The sequence below is a fragment of the Drosophila sechellia genome, chromosome 3L, assembly GCF_004382195.2.
Source record: "Drosophila sechellia strain sech25 chromosome 3L, ASM438219v1, whole genome shotgun sequence".
NCBI lineage: Eukaryota > Metazoa > Arthropoda > Insecta > Diptera > Drosophilidae > Drosophila > Drosophila sechellia.
The window spans coordinates 8,616,506-8,630,521 of NC_045951.1; positions in this window are offsets into that span (position 1 = coordinate 8,616,506).

The following is a 14,016-nucleotide window of genomic DNA, read 5'->3' on the forward strand; positions in this document are numbered from 1 at the left end:
ACTGCACTTAGGCCAGATGAATTCATTAATTATTTCCCCTAATAGAATGAGAAAACGAGGAAGTCTTACTAGACTAATTAAATTGTATGGGACAGAGGCCCTGAAACTACTGATGAATACCCGGGCCGAACTTTAAGGCCCTGCTTGTGCAAAAGTCTTGAATGGCAGCCACTAGAGGCGTCCTTTCACCTGTCGCCGGCTTTGTGTTTGTCAAGCAGCCCGTTTCGGAGTTCCTCGCGATTAGTTTTAACCATGTTGTGAAGCCGGCTTTAATGCAGCCAAGTCGGCGAAGCGAGCCAGCTGCGAAAACAGGCCTCGTCGAACCGCCTTCGAGGCATCTGGAGCGTGCTTAGTCGCCGGCTGACATATCATCGCATCTGAATGCGGTTGCCCCGAACGCCTTCAAGCGCCAGATATGGCCTCTTTGGGCCAAGATCCCCACTGAAATAAGGCCAACTGCAAATGGGCTTTAAATAGCAGAGAGCACCCGCTGTTTACCCTGTTGGTGCATGTGTCTGAAGGCACTGCAAGAAATTTCTAGGAATGAAAGGAATATAAATGCATATTTTTTTTTTGCACCAGTTAGTAAAAACGGTTTCTTATGATTTTGTACTAGTTTTGTTTCTTTAGTGATAAGTGTCCCACTATTTTCTCTCAGTATGCAGTTCATCTTGTGGGCGCCTGTGAGTGTGTGTGATTAACTATTTTCCTTATTAGAATGTTGGCTTATTTTATATTCCCCTTGCAGCGCTATTTCTAGCTGGCTCTCGGCTTTTAATTAAAGTTCTATTTCCATCTGTTGTTTCGAATCGTCGGCCGAAATTGCGGCATGGCGCCTGTTGGGCCTACGCCCCAGCATCACTACAACCACCCAGCCACGGAACCACCAGGCCAGCACCACCCAAAGCACCACCGAAAGCACCACCCCATTGACAGATAGTACCGCCCACCTGCGGCGATGCCCCTGGCGACTGCAATTAATTTATTTCGTTTCTCGGTTTCAATGGGCAGGTTGCCCATTAGTTTGTTTATCCATTAATTTCGGGTTAATTGGCCATACTGCCAAATACATCGAACTATAGTTTTGTTTATTTTGCTTTTGATAGCGATGAATCTCTGGAAATGGAATTGGTTTTCGAAAAGTACACAGCAGCCTTAGTTTGCTGCTAAAAAAAGAATATTTAGTAATAACCTTGAACGATTATTGGTTTATAAATATATATTAGCTAAGCATTTGAACATCAAAACCATAGTAATGAAATCTTAAATATTTACTTTAAAATGTGAAACATTTTAAACATTCGTGGCATGTATTTGATGGAATGATGAAAAGCACCAAAGTCTTAAAGTATTTAATACCTTTTTCCATCTCACCTACGCAGTTAGGGACGCAAAGCATTTAAATTTCGTTTCAACTTCATAGAACCATTTAAACCGTAGCAAACTTGGACCCTAAACGTGACTCGCAATTATAAATATGCAAAAGTGCGCCAAACCGCTCGATAGTTAATCCTGTCCCGCCGAAAACAAGAGCAACAGAACACGTAAACACGAAAACAACAACATGTCGGGACCCCAAAGCCCCACCCACGCACACACACAAATAGGTTGACAGTTCAAGTACACGAGCTTGTCGAACAATTTTGACACAGCCATGCGATGAGGTCAACGAGGCCGCGGTCCAAACGCCCATGCATTATTATATAATGCGGCAATGCAGCTGCCCCACCGCGTGTGTTGCCACCCACAACAATGTTGGGGGGATCTGGAGGAAAGGACGCTGCCAGGTGGCAAACAGAGGTGGCAAAGGTAACACGCTTACTCGAAATACAGGGTAGCAGCACTGCACCCCTTCAGTTAATGGTAAATATGAAAAAGGATTGAAATTATGATGAATTGGTGGTAAAGTGTGGAAAAATATATAATTTAATATTTCTGGGCTATTATATTAGTTGGTAGTGCTGTGTTAAAATATTGATTATGTGTTTTGAATTCTTTTAGTATTTATTTTTTCGCATTTGTATGTTTTCCTTTTGAATACTTTATAAACTGCAGTATATTAAATTCATCTAACCAGATCTTGAGATATTTACCTTCGATATCCGCATGCTAGCTGCCCATCACTGGCTCCAAAGGACGACTGCCGGAATGGCAGGCATGTGGTGGCGTGCAGGAAGGAAGGATCTGATGCATATGTGTACGGCAAGCCAGGGATTCCGGGCTGGGAGGAGCAGGAAGACCTGCATAATGAAGCGCAGTGGCAAATGCGTCACATGCCGTGAGCTGTGAACTATGTGCTATGTGGCAAAGGGAACTGTCAGCAGCCAGGATGACAGACTGCCACAGAGTCGTATCTTTTGACCTGTCAGTGCTGCCACCATGTGGGCTTTCGACTATGAACTGGCAAACACATTCATAAATAGTTCATAGTTAAGTAAATCCCTCGAAAAGTGCGCTTCATTGAAATGAGTTTAACAGATGGATTTTCATATTGGAAATGAAATGGAAATGCACGCCATTTTAAATCCTGCAACCGCGCAACTGATTCCCGGCCTGTTTGTCAGGGAAAGGCAATAATGCAGTTAAATATTATTCCGATTAAGGGGTTTTCCAACGCCATAATCTGCTTTTAAAGTGTGGTAAGTTATTGTCAGCGATTTAATTGAACTATTTGCACAGTTTAAGCTATTGCTACTGGCTTAATTAAATAAAAGTAGCCTAAATTTGAAATGAATATCTATGAACATAGAATATCTATTTGCAAGTGTGATAGCTTGCACTATCAAAGCTACTGAGGCGTTTTGCAGAAAATAACTTAATTTGCAAACTCACTTGTATAATGTCATTAAAGTGCGTGTGCTAATGTGTAGCCATTAACTATATGGTTGTTTTTTTTTCAGCAGATTGTCAACAAATGACCAAATTAAGAATGTTGTCCAACTATTCGACACACAGCCATTTGCAATGGACTGCGATTAGCGGACAAATGCAGGTCAGCTCTTAATTATTCAAGTGCATTAGTTTTTTATGCCTTTAATGCGCTGTTTGATGCAAATTCATTTGGTGGCAATTTGTTTTGCTTTTTATGCACAGATTTGTTCGCTTTTTAAAGCTCGCCGTTACTTAGAACTACTTAAATTTATGGTGCATTGCAACTCGCAGTGGCAAATTGTTTTCACATTTTTTTTTCTGCAACAATTAATTAAGTTAGGATCAGATCGAATATGTGAATTTTTAATGAAAGCGCAGGTGAGCAGCAGTTAATTAGAAACACAGATTTTAAATAAATTAAGTGTATAGTTTAATTGTGATTATTTTAATATGTAAATGCATGCCCCTTTTTCCAAACAAAACATCAATTCCTATCGTCAATTAAAATAGATTGCAATGGCCCATGCAAATGACTGTAATTCACCCAGTGGATGGAGTTGGGTGCTCCATCTGGGAGATTCGCCTCCTTGGCGGCCTTCTAACCAGTCAAAGCTCACTGCCAGTTGGGCATTAATAACGCACGATACCCCGTTTGAAGAATGCGGAACCCAGATGGCTGACCATCCATCTGACCATCCATAAATCAGCCGGTGTGGGAACAAAGTGGGTAAATGGATGGATGCTCAGCCAGCGCTAATTGTCGCTGGCAAAACGACAATTGTCGCAGCCAATTGCCGATTGACATGTGCAAATTGTAAGTAAATTATTTTATAAAAGTCAAACATTGTGACGGCTGCTATCGAAACGGGCACTTATCCGATACACATATATGTGTCTTATCTATTGGATTTTTCTCGACTGAGCCCACACAACGCCAAATCTGTGGCAGCAACGTGTGGGCACATTTATAACCATTTTTGTCACTTCTAAATCGCCGTGCAGAGAGAGAAAATCTGTAGTTAGAATAACACAACAAAAGGCTAAATTTGTAATATATTTACTTGAAAATATTTTATCACAAATAATAGGAATGAAACGCCAGTAAAGAAATAAGTCCTTAAGACTGTGTAAATAAAATATCTTAAGCAAATATATTTCTAATATTTAAGTATCAATTCACTGGTTCCGTTATATTTTATATGGCTATATTTTATGATTACCCATTTTTAAATTTCTGTATTTAATGTTTAAGATGAATATAATTTGAAAAATATCTGTTTTTTATAACACTACCCTGTGTACTTTCAGCAATATATATACATATAGGTTCTATTCGCGTGTGGAACTCAGTTGATAAATCATGTGGCAATAGTCGAGAGTGGGCAGCGCTCACTGGTGTCCACATTGCAATAACTTGCAGCATTGCAGTTGACCGCCGTCCCGCAACCGTCGACCCACAATCGCATTGCACAACCGCCCTGGGAGGAGGCTGCTGGCCAAGTGGGTGGTGGACGGGGTGGCTGTAGTGAGTGGTGGTGGAGTGGGTCACTTGCCTCGGGAAAATGGAGCCATTAAGTGGCCTGAGAGAGTGGGCTACTTTCGCCGTTCACTGCGATACTTTCATTAGTCAAATAGCCGGACACTCAGACGCTCTCGAGGGCGGGCAATTGGCCTCCTCGGAGTTCCGCCCCAAACGCCAGTGGGTCAGTTAGTCAGTCAGTTACTCGGTCACCCAGTCGGTAACCTCTCCATCCGGCGGACTCCTATTTAATTTTATGCTGCGTGCGTAGGAAATGCGCTTAAATTGCCGCTAATTGCAAGTTGCTGTGAAAATTGCAATGCAATGAGCGCGAATTGAATTAAAACGCCGCCGCACTGCAAATATATATAATTTGTTTCGCTTCCCACCAATTTTTGATCGGCAATTGTTTGCCGAGCTCTCAATCAGAAAACGGTCAAATACCTTTTGGCCGGACAAAATATTTAATCAATGTAAATGGCATCTGCCATCGCCGCCCCCTTCTCCATGCAATCGACCGACCGACAGTCGCCTTTTCTGATGGCGGTGGCGCCTCGTTTAATGACTATTATTGCTATGGGGTGGCATACGTAATAAATATACTGGTGCAGGTTAATATTTGCACTGACCAGAGCGAGCAAACAGTTCTTGAACAGTAATTAATATAGTCGCTTTTTATGCAATCAAATTTGATTAAATCAATAGATTTTTGGATCCATATTTTGTTAAGCTCTTTGTACATAATTTTGGTTCATTTGTTTATTTGGTTCTCTAAAAACTAATTTTTTTTTTGTTGACACACCTCTGTACAGTTTCTGTACTTCTTCTATCAATATTTGTTAGTTGTACAATTTTGTAAAAGCTTCCTTATTTGTAAAAGTAAAAATCCAAGCTACGTTGCTCTAAACAATAAATGTATTAATTTGCAATAGAATATCACCTGTCTGGCACATCATTGTTGCTAGCCATGAATAACATTTGATTTGCATAACGTGAGGTAATTAAATGCAATTTGTATCTCGACTCATCTGCGATGTCATAAATTAAGTATCCAAGTATGTGCGATGTTTTCCACTCGGCCTCAATCATTTATCACTTGGATTGCTGCGTCTCCCATTGGGATTGTGGCAGTTGATTGTCGCCGTTGCTGACTCAATCCGGCAACTGACGTCATGTCCAGCATTTGGGATTCCTCTTTTACAATGACGCAGCTGCATTTGCAGTGTAATTGGCGCCAGAAAGAAGTCCCAAGGTTGTGTGCCAGCCATTTGGTCACCGATTTCGGGCTGCTGTGCCACCCCAAAATCTAGCGCCCGCTTAGACGACCTTGCCCCGCAGCGGCAGCGGCAGCAGCAGCAAAATGGGCGACAGTGCCAAATATCGATTGAAGCTGCGTAATGCATTTTTTACTAGGTACGTCGTTTGTTGTCCTGAAGCGAAAGCAGATCAAGGTCATCTATTTGGATGAATCATTCAGTGACGAAATCAAAAAGCATGAAATATTACATCATATCATAGGGGATAGTTCTTTAGTACGTTCAAGTTCCTTATAAGGCCTTAAAATATTATCGTCATATCGTTTCGTATGTGAAATTGAGTCTAACACCAAATCTGATTCCTTCACTGATGATGAACAGGGTCATCCGCATCTGCATCTGCATCTGTAATTTCGTGGTCATTTAGTTGGTGTTCGATGGACCGCCAGAGGATTGCGGTTGCATCCCCCGCTTGGCATTTGCGTTCTGATTATGTTGTTGCCTTTGATGTAACAACACCGCCATTGTTTCGGTTAATTAAAATTTGTGGTTGCCGCATGCATGCCGTTGGCTGAGTGTGCGAATTTCACTAAATTAGTGCGGACTCTTCAGTTCACCTCAGTTCGGTTTGGTTTGGTTTGGCTGGGTTCGCCTTTGGGTTTTGGTTCTGATTTCTGGGCTCTGCCTGATGCCGTTGCCTTAAATATTTAATATGCAGAGCTTCGATGCGGACGGGCATGAAATTGCCGCACTTGAAGCAGCCCGGGCTGTTCTGGTTGGAGTCTGGAGCTGGGCAAGAAGTTATCTGCATTCCAGCAGAACCAGTTTGCCAGCCTCATCCAACGATTCCTGCGATGCAGGCGCGGTGATTCATGCACCATCCACCAGACTCAGCAGCGTCCGATTTGGCCGTCTTTGTTTCGCCTCGCTTTATTTTACTTTGGCTTCTTGGTGTCGCGAATCTGTTGGATTCCCACGCCGCAGTATGAAAAGGCTAGAACAACGGGGCGTATACGTAATCAGGCTAGGGTCGTTAGCCAGTTGGCTGGCCCCGAAAACTTTTCGCATTTCGCAGCCACGCATGCCAATCTTTTCATGACAAGCTTCAATAGCCATCTAGCCATCACAACTCGAAATTCTTCCCCCAGCTGGAGCCTCAGTACGCAAAAATCTTGTTAAGCTCTAAGCCCCCCTTTTGCTGCCACCGATGGCAACTATTAAACTTGTTTCCTGCTTTTTCCAGACGGAGTTGGCTGTAAGGAAAAGAAATTTTATAGAATTTATGGCTGTCTCTTCGAAGGGATCGCAAACTTTTTACAGAAAAGTTACAGCTGAAAGTTATTCGTATCTTTTTTCGGCAGCTTCGACGGACTTACTGCAAATTCTCAAGGATTTTCGGTTTTTCTAAGCGAAAGTTAATCTGAAGTTATGCATAGTTTTCAGGGTAGTAGGACAATTACTTGCTTTCTTACTAAGGATATTAAAAACATTCAGCTTAAAAAAAAATCTGTGAAAAATAATATGAATTATGTGATGATCTCTTTGTGCCAATAATTTATGACTAGCAATAAGTTTGGAAATATTTTAAACATTTCAATGCTTTTGTCAGGGGGTAAACAATGTGAGGCGCAGATTTATTTAATCTGATATAAGGCAATTTTAAAATTTATATGACATTCCAGCCATTACCTTAAGCAGCAACACATTGGAGGGATAAGATTTCGATCGCATATACAAATATTCCATCAACATAATGTGGTTCAACAAATTTTGAGCGGGCCAACCTCCTGCAAAGTCAAAGGCGATGGGATCCGCGATAAGATCCTTGCGACACACGACAATGGCAAAGACGATCCCGAATCGGCATAAATAAAAACCGCTGAAGATTTGTGTCTCATGGATAATGTTTGAGCTACTACACACACACTCGCTGAGTGGAAAGTGAGGACTTTTTGGCTGAAACCCTTTGGGGCCACAGCAACTTTCACGCGTTCCGCCGAAGACAATGTTATCATAGGCCCATATTTGTGCAGGATGGGAAGGGAAGGGAAGGAGCTGAGGAAGCGCTGGTGCCGCATAAGAAGAACGCAAAACTCGTATTTAAAAAAGAACGGGAAAGAAAAAAATGTTTAGGTACCGAAATGAAAGAAAACGAGCCACAGAAATTCCAGGCCAAAGAGGCCGCCGCCCAGGCTCTCAGATACATGTACACAGATACATTTACAGATACAGATACAAATGCTCGCAGTACATTTGCGAGTGTGTTGGTTCGGGGGAGCTCTTCATGCGCAGACGCGCAGGCAGAAAAGTTGCACGAATTCGCGAAATTGGCCACCGCAGCAGCAGAAGTACCATCCACGGGAGCCACGGATCTCGGGATACATATTGAATTTCATGGATTGCCATTGCCGGCTGACCTTTCCCCCGAAAAAGCCAAGCCCAGGATCTGCGCTTCCTTCCTTTGCCGAGTTATTAAACAAGTAAAGCGAATGCGAGCGCAGTCTGCTCAACTTAATTACGGCCGAACTGGGGAGCAATGTAAATTGCCCGGACGCCTGTCGTTTATTTATAGAAAATAATGAATTGAACAGGTGAGATCGAGCCGATGATAAGCATAGAAATTCCAGCATACCCGCACACACAGTCGGACCAACAAAAAGCCAGGAAAAAAACTTAAAATGAAAAGAAAAACAAAACAAGCCCCACCAAAGGAAGCTCAGTTGCGAGCTGGCATTGCGAAATCGGCGAATGGCGAACTGCAAACTGCGAGCCGGGCAAAAAGCAGAAAGCAATCCAATTTACTGATTTATTTCTTATTTTACTTTGACTATGCAGCAGCAGCAACAGAAACCACAACGGAGGCAGTCACGGCAGTAGCTTCTGAGCCTCGAATTGAGCTCAGCGTTCAGCAATACACCGAGAGAAACAATGCGAACTAGATGCCTAAAGTTAGAAATGCTATGTTCAGAAAATTAAGCAGAAACTATGTTTTTGATCTTGAAATTAGTTTTAAATTTAAATATTTATTGAGATATATATATATTTAATATATTTATACCATGTCTTAAATTATAAGTATCCCAGACTTTCTTTCTGTGCATTTCGAGCTTCAGTGTCAGCTCCACCGCTCAGTTGGCTCTCCTCGACCGATGGAGTTAGTGGGCCTGCTTGGCTTCGCTTTGATCTTGATGTTGGGCTGCGACGCCTGACAACGATGACGAGGCACAGCCCCCGATCCCCTTGCCACAGCCCCCTCCCCCAACATCATCGTCATCTACATCTGCCAGCCTCAGTCAATACAAAAAACACAGAAGTACAACGGGCCAGACAAAAAGAAGTCCAGGAGGGCAACGTAAAAAATGCAAAAAGGGGAATCCTTGCTGATTGCGAGAATTCAGAAATACCCTATCCATTTACTAAGTTCGACTAAGAAAATAAAAAATAAATGAAAAAGTATTTATTGAAGATAAGTTATGAAACAGTAATAATACACATATACAAATAAGTTGTTAATAAAGAATTTATAGTTTTTATTGATAACATTTCGCTTTTAAAAATATTTTCTCTGACTGCTCTAAAATTGCCGCACAGTTTAAGAATCGGTGAAGAGAAGAGAGGACCCCAGTAGTATTGGGGCAAGGCAAGAACAATTTGAAGATTCTTGTAGGCAAAAGCTGCTGGCTGCTGCCTGCATTTGTTGTTGGCTGCACAAATGCAGATGCCACGACATTATTTTTGCCACTTGGCCGATGGGAGCCGCTCCACCATCCAATATCCACCATCAACCATCCACCGTGCCACATACAAGAGGCACGGCCGCAAAGCGAGGACTTGGTTCGCATCTTTGTCGCTCATGCTTTATTTAAGGTTTCATGTATAAATATTTTTATTTATTGTGCAACACATTCGCACACGTTGCGAGCCTCACTTCGGGATGCCTTACTGTAAGGCACGACTGCAACTGCAACAGCAGCAAGGCGACCCGATCTCAAAGGCAATGGCAACTATAATGATGATGATGTGTAAACTCGCGGTGGGACGCTTAATTTCTACCTTGGCCAAGGCCCAAGGATTGGAATGGGTATTGAATTCGGCTTTGGCCAACCAGCCGATGCATCGACTGACTGAGTCGCCATGGGTAGGGCAAATATAAATACCACTGTGCCCGCATTTATATGTGCCGCATCTGTACATACTTGTATTTATTTATATGGCAGAGTTCTCCCTGTTGCACCGTTGCCAAGTGCAGTCCGTCCGCCAGTCATCGTCGTTCCGTCCATCCGATGCAATATCGGCCGCCCAGGGCTAGTTTATGGGCCCGGTCAGAAGGAGTCTGGGCCCGTTGAGTGCAGTGGGAACTGCACTCCACTCCACAGCCGCCGGTCGAGATGCGAAAGTGATAATACAAATATGATGGGGACCATAAAAAGTGAGTGGGCCAACGGTGGGAAAGTGTCTGAGGTTCTCGGCATGTTCTCCATTTCGTGACGCCAGTGGGTGTGGGTGCTTAAAATGTAAAGGCTGTAAATGTTCTATTTATAAGTCTGAGTGGGTGGAAATAATATGTTATAATTCGGATTTGTAATTAATTTTAATTGTGATTTGTGCAGCTTTATCACAATGTCATGGCAATTATACTACTATTTAATATGAACAAACAAATATAAGGGATAAGCTTATGGTGATTTGAAAGTATCATAGTAGTTCAATTGCTCAACATTTAACATTAATCTTATAACAATGAAAAGTTATTTTCGTTAAAAACTCCACTTATTACCCCATGCTGACATCAACGACCGACTTATATTACTGACACCCGTGCTTCCATTGTCATTACTATCATCACAACAATCATCATCATCATCCTCGTGGACTGGAGGTATCCGCAACCTAGACCCAATCATCAAGAGCAAGAACAAAGGAAACAAAAAAATCGATTTCATTCATACGCAATTGCGTTGAAATCTGTCAATGACACGTTCTCGATGCTCGCTGGCCACCCCCTGCACCTTCGCCTGCTTCATCCACCGGTCCCCCCAAAGGCAGATCCACTGCTCCCGTTCCAGTTGCTCTGGAAATATCCCTGCCACTGACAGACTCTGGCCCAAAGCTGTTCCATCCGAGCTACTAGCACCTGCATAGAGGATTATGCACTGAGAAAAATACTTCTAATTGGAACTCCATAAAAAGTCGACAATTCTTTTTAACATTCTACATCTCTTAGTGGTGGTAAAGAAAATTGTATAAACCTTTATAATTTATCTGATCTCGCAATATCTTAATGAGAAATATAAATAGTTTAACACTATTGTTTCTCCAGTGTACGCTTAAGGTTGCAGGTGGTGGTGTAAGGGGCGTATAGTGGGTGGCGAGGGGGCACACACTCATCACGGCCATTGACAAGTAGCTGTAAGGCAGAAGGGTCAAGGGGGAAACACGAGCGAGCTGAACCGACGAACGAGCATCAGGAGAACTTTTTGACACAAGTAACTGGGCTGGCACCCTTGCCCAGGGTCAAGGGGATGGATGTGAGGGATGGTTGGTGGTGGGTGGTGGCACGGGGTTGGCTCACGCATCACAATGTGGCAAATCAGGCACAAAAATCCAATATCCTGCAATGAAATACAATTACACGGTGCACACAATTCGATTTGGCCTGACCAGAGTTACTTATAATTTTTGATTTCCCAAAATAAGTGCCACAAATCGGAATGCGATTGAGGTTGACTGTGTCGAGGGTCATGCGTGACTTTTCTCGCAGTGTAGGGCCCCTGCAATGATTGTTACATGATGAAGTGCTATCGATGTCTGTTTCGTTTGACTGATTCTCAGATTCGATGGAAAAACGAGCAGCCCTCGAGGGGCGGCAGGTGTGTGCGTGCGTATCTGTGTAAGTGAGAGTATCTGTGCGCGCAGCATGTGCGACTGTGTGCGGGGGCATGGAATTTCCAAGACCCTGTTACTGCAAGTGCCGCCCAGGTCTTTTAAAGTGTAAGAAGACGAGGCTGGCATTCAAATCTCTGCCCCCAGCTCGATGACTTCACACATTCCACAGCGAACGAGAGGGGTGTGGGATCGAAGAACTTCCTTGAAAACCCCCGTCTAAGCCAAGTGAAGAACTTAAACGTCGAACCAGTTTTTGGTGAATGAAAAGCCAGCGAGCCCAAAGTTGCACACAAACTCCAAACTCGAAGCAGAAGAAACCCGAAGCGAAGTACCAGAAAAGGGGCAGCCTGGCAGCTAAAATATAATAAAAAGAAATTAAAATAAAATTCAAAAATGTGCAAAACGAGACCGAGAACGAGAAATGCTGCATGCCAGTCTTCGGGCAAGAGGGAGCGGTACTGGAGAAGAATCTCCGTGGAACCTGTTGGACCAGTCACACACCAGCAACCGAATGCCACCAACGTGTTTGTGCCAGGATAAAAGGCAAGCCGGGTCGCTCCGTGGGTATATATCCATCTCTTTTCGCCCCGCTCCGGAGGATTTCAAGTGTAAAACGCTGTCGCTTGTGGAATGCGCGCACACACACACACACACACAAAGAAGCGGATACAACTGCATAGATAGCCCAACATTTGGCCATATTTTGCTGCACTAAATCAAGCGTTTAAACGAAATTCGAGTTGGCCAACAAGCCAACGAGCCGAGCTCAAAGCGCTCATATTTTCCCGATCGCCAAAAAGAAGCACCATAATTTATAGATGCCGTTTGACTAAATTCGTTTAATTCCAGTCCTACCTTTACCCACACACCTACATAATATATATACCTACGGTTTACCTGTGCAATACAAAAATAAGGAGAAAAAAAAACTGAAAATAAGGCGAGAGAGCGAGAAGTAAAAGGGTTTTGGTTTTGGTTTCGGTTTCGGTTTCTTTGGGACCTTCGCTCTCATCGATCGTTCCGTAGTGTACATTATAATTTATAACTTTATCTAAACGATGTGGTGGTGTTTAATTTTCGACCTCACCTTTTCCAGCTCGTTTTTGTTTTTTGTTGCCGTTTCGCCATCCCATCACCATCATCATCATCATCATGGTTGTTTCTGATGGGGATTCGTTTCATTGGAGAACTGTTTCCGCTTCGCATGACTCACTTTTCGCAGTTTGCCCCGGGGTCTTGAGTCTTCTCCTTTTTTTCTTCTTATTTTTTGGGAGGTCTTCCTTTATCGCACACTAATTTGAATAGGATTCCATTTCGTGATGAACATATCACCGGGAACGGAAAACATCCATGGGGGGTGGGAGGGCGTTTGCGCCCAGCTGGACGCCCGCAACTGACCACCATGAAGTTCCCGCTGCCCCGGCTATATAGTATCTTGTTAATGAAGAAATAGATACACAGACGCCCCGAGACGCCTAGGTATTTAAGATCGAGGTCGGTGCCCGCGGGGTGACGAGTGAAAGTCCGGGGAGAAGAGCGTGGTGGGTTCGGGTCGTGCATTGTCTGCCACACCGCTGCAGCCTCAAGACAATCGCTTCGTTTTCGCAAATTGCAAAGGGAAAAAGTTAACAAAAGAAGAAATGGAGAGAAAAAACGATACAACCACACGTGCTGTGCGAGGTCATGACACGGCTATCCATTTGAACAGAAACATTTAGCCCTAGGGAAATAGCTGCCGAACGTCTGAGACTCTTCAAAGGCGTGAAATCTGAGCCTGCTCCACGGGTTCATCAAGCCGATCGTAAAACACAGCCTATGAAATAAAATTAGAACTCATTCAGACATCAATTAGAACCGAGCATGCAAATTTCAACCAGCGGCATCGATAAAAGCCCGGATTAAAAGCCATCGAGAACCCGAGAAGACCACTGTGAGATGGATTGATTTACGTTGAATATGCAAATTGCAGCGAGCCACCGTTGAAAGCTTTTAGGAGAGCATTTCGAGAATTTGAATAAATATTTAGGTCCACCGGACAGAGAAAAAAAATAATCAGAATCAAGCCAGTTGGTCCTGAAGAATGCCGGAACCCATAAATAAATGCGTATAACTATTGGAATATTTAAAACGAATACAGGATTTGTGTCATTTCAAATTTTTGAAACTACGCACATTCATTGGCGATCGAAATCGTTTGGCATTCATTAATAAGAGTAGATATCTTACGAATTCTAAGCTTGCGTTATACTACATCCTGTTAATAAATACAGTATTTTATAAATTGTAGTTGGGAATTCCCAAATTATAATATCTTATATGCATTGCAAAGTTTGTGGTTTCTTTTTCCCAAACCCTAATGACTCAAATTTATTAATTTATTTCCAATTGTAACTCTACTCCACTGTTTCTGCATATATTCTCTGCGTTAACCTGTGAATTAAATTGAGTTCGCATAAACACCTATTCATTGCACCACTGTACCAA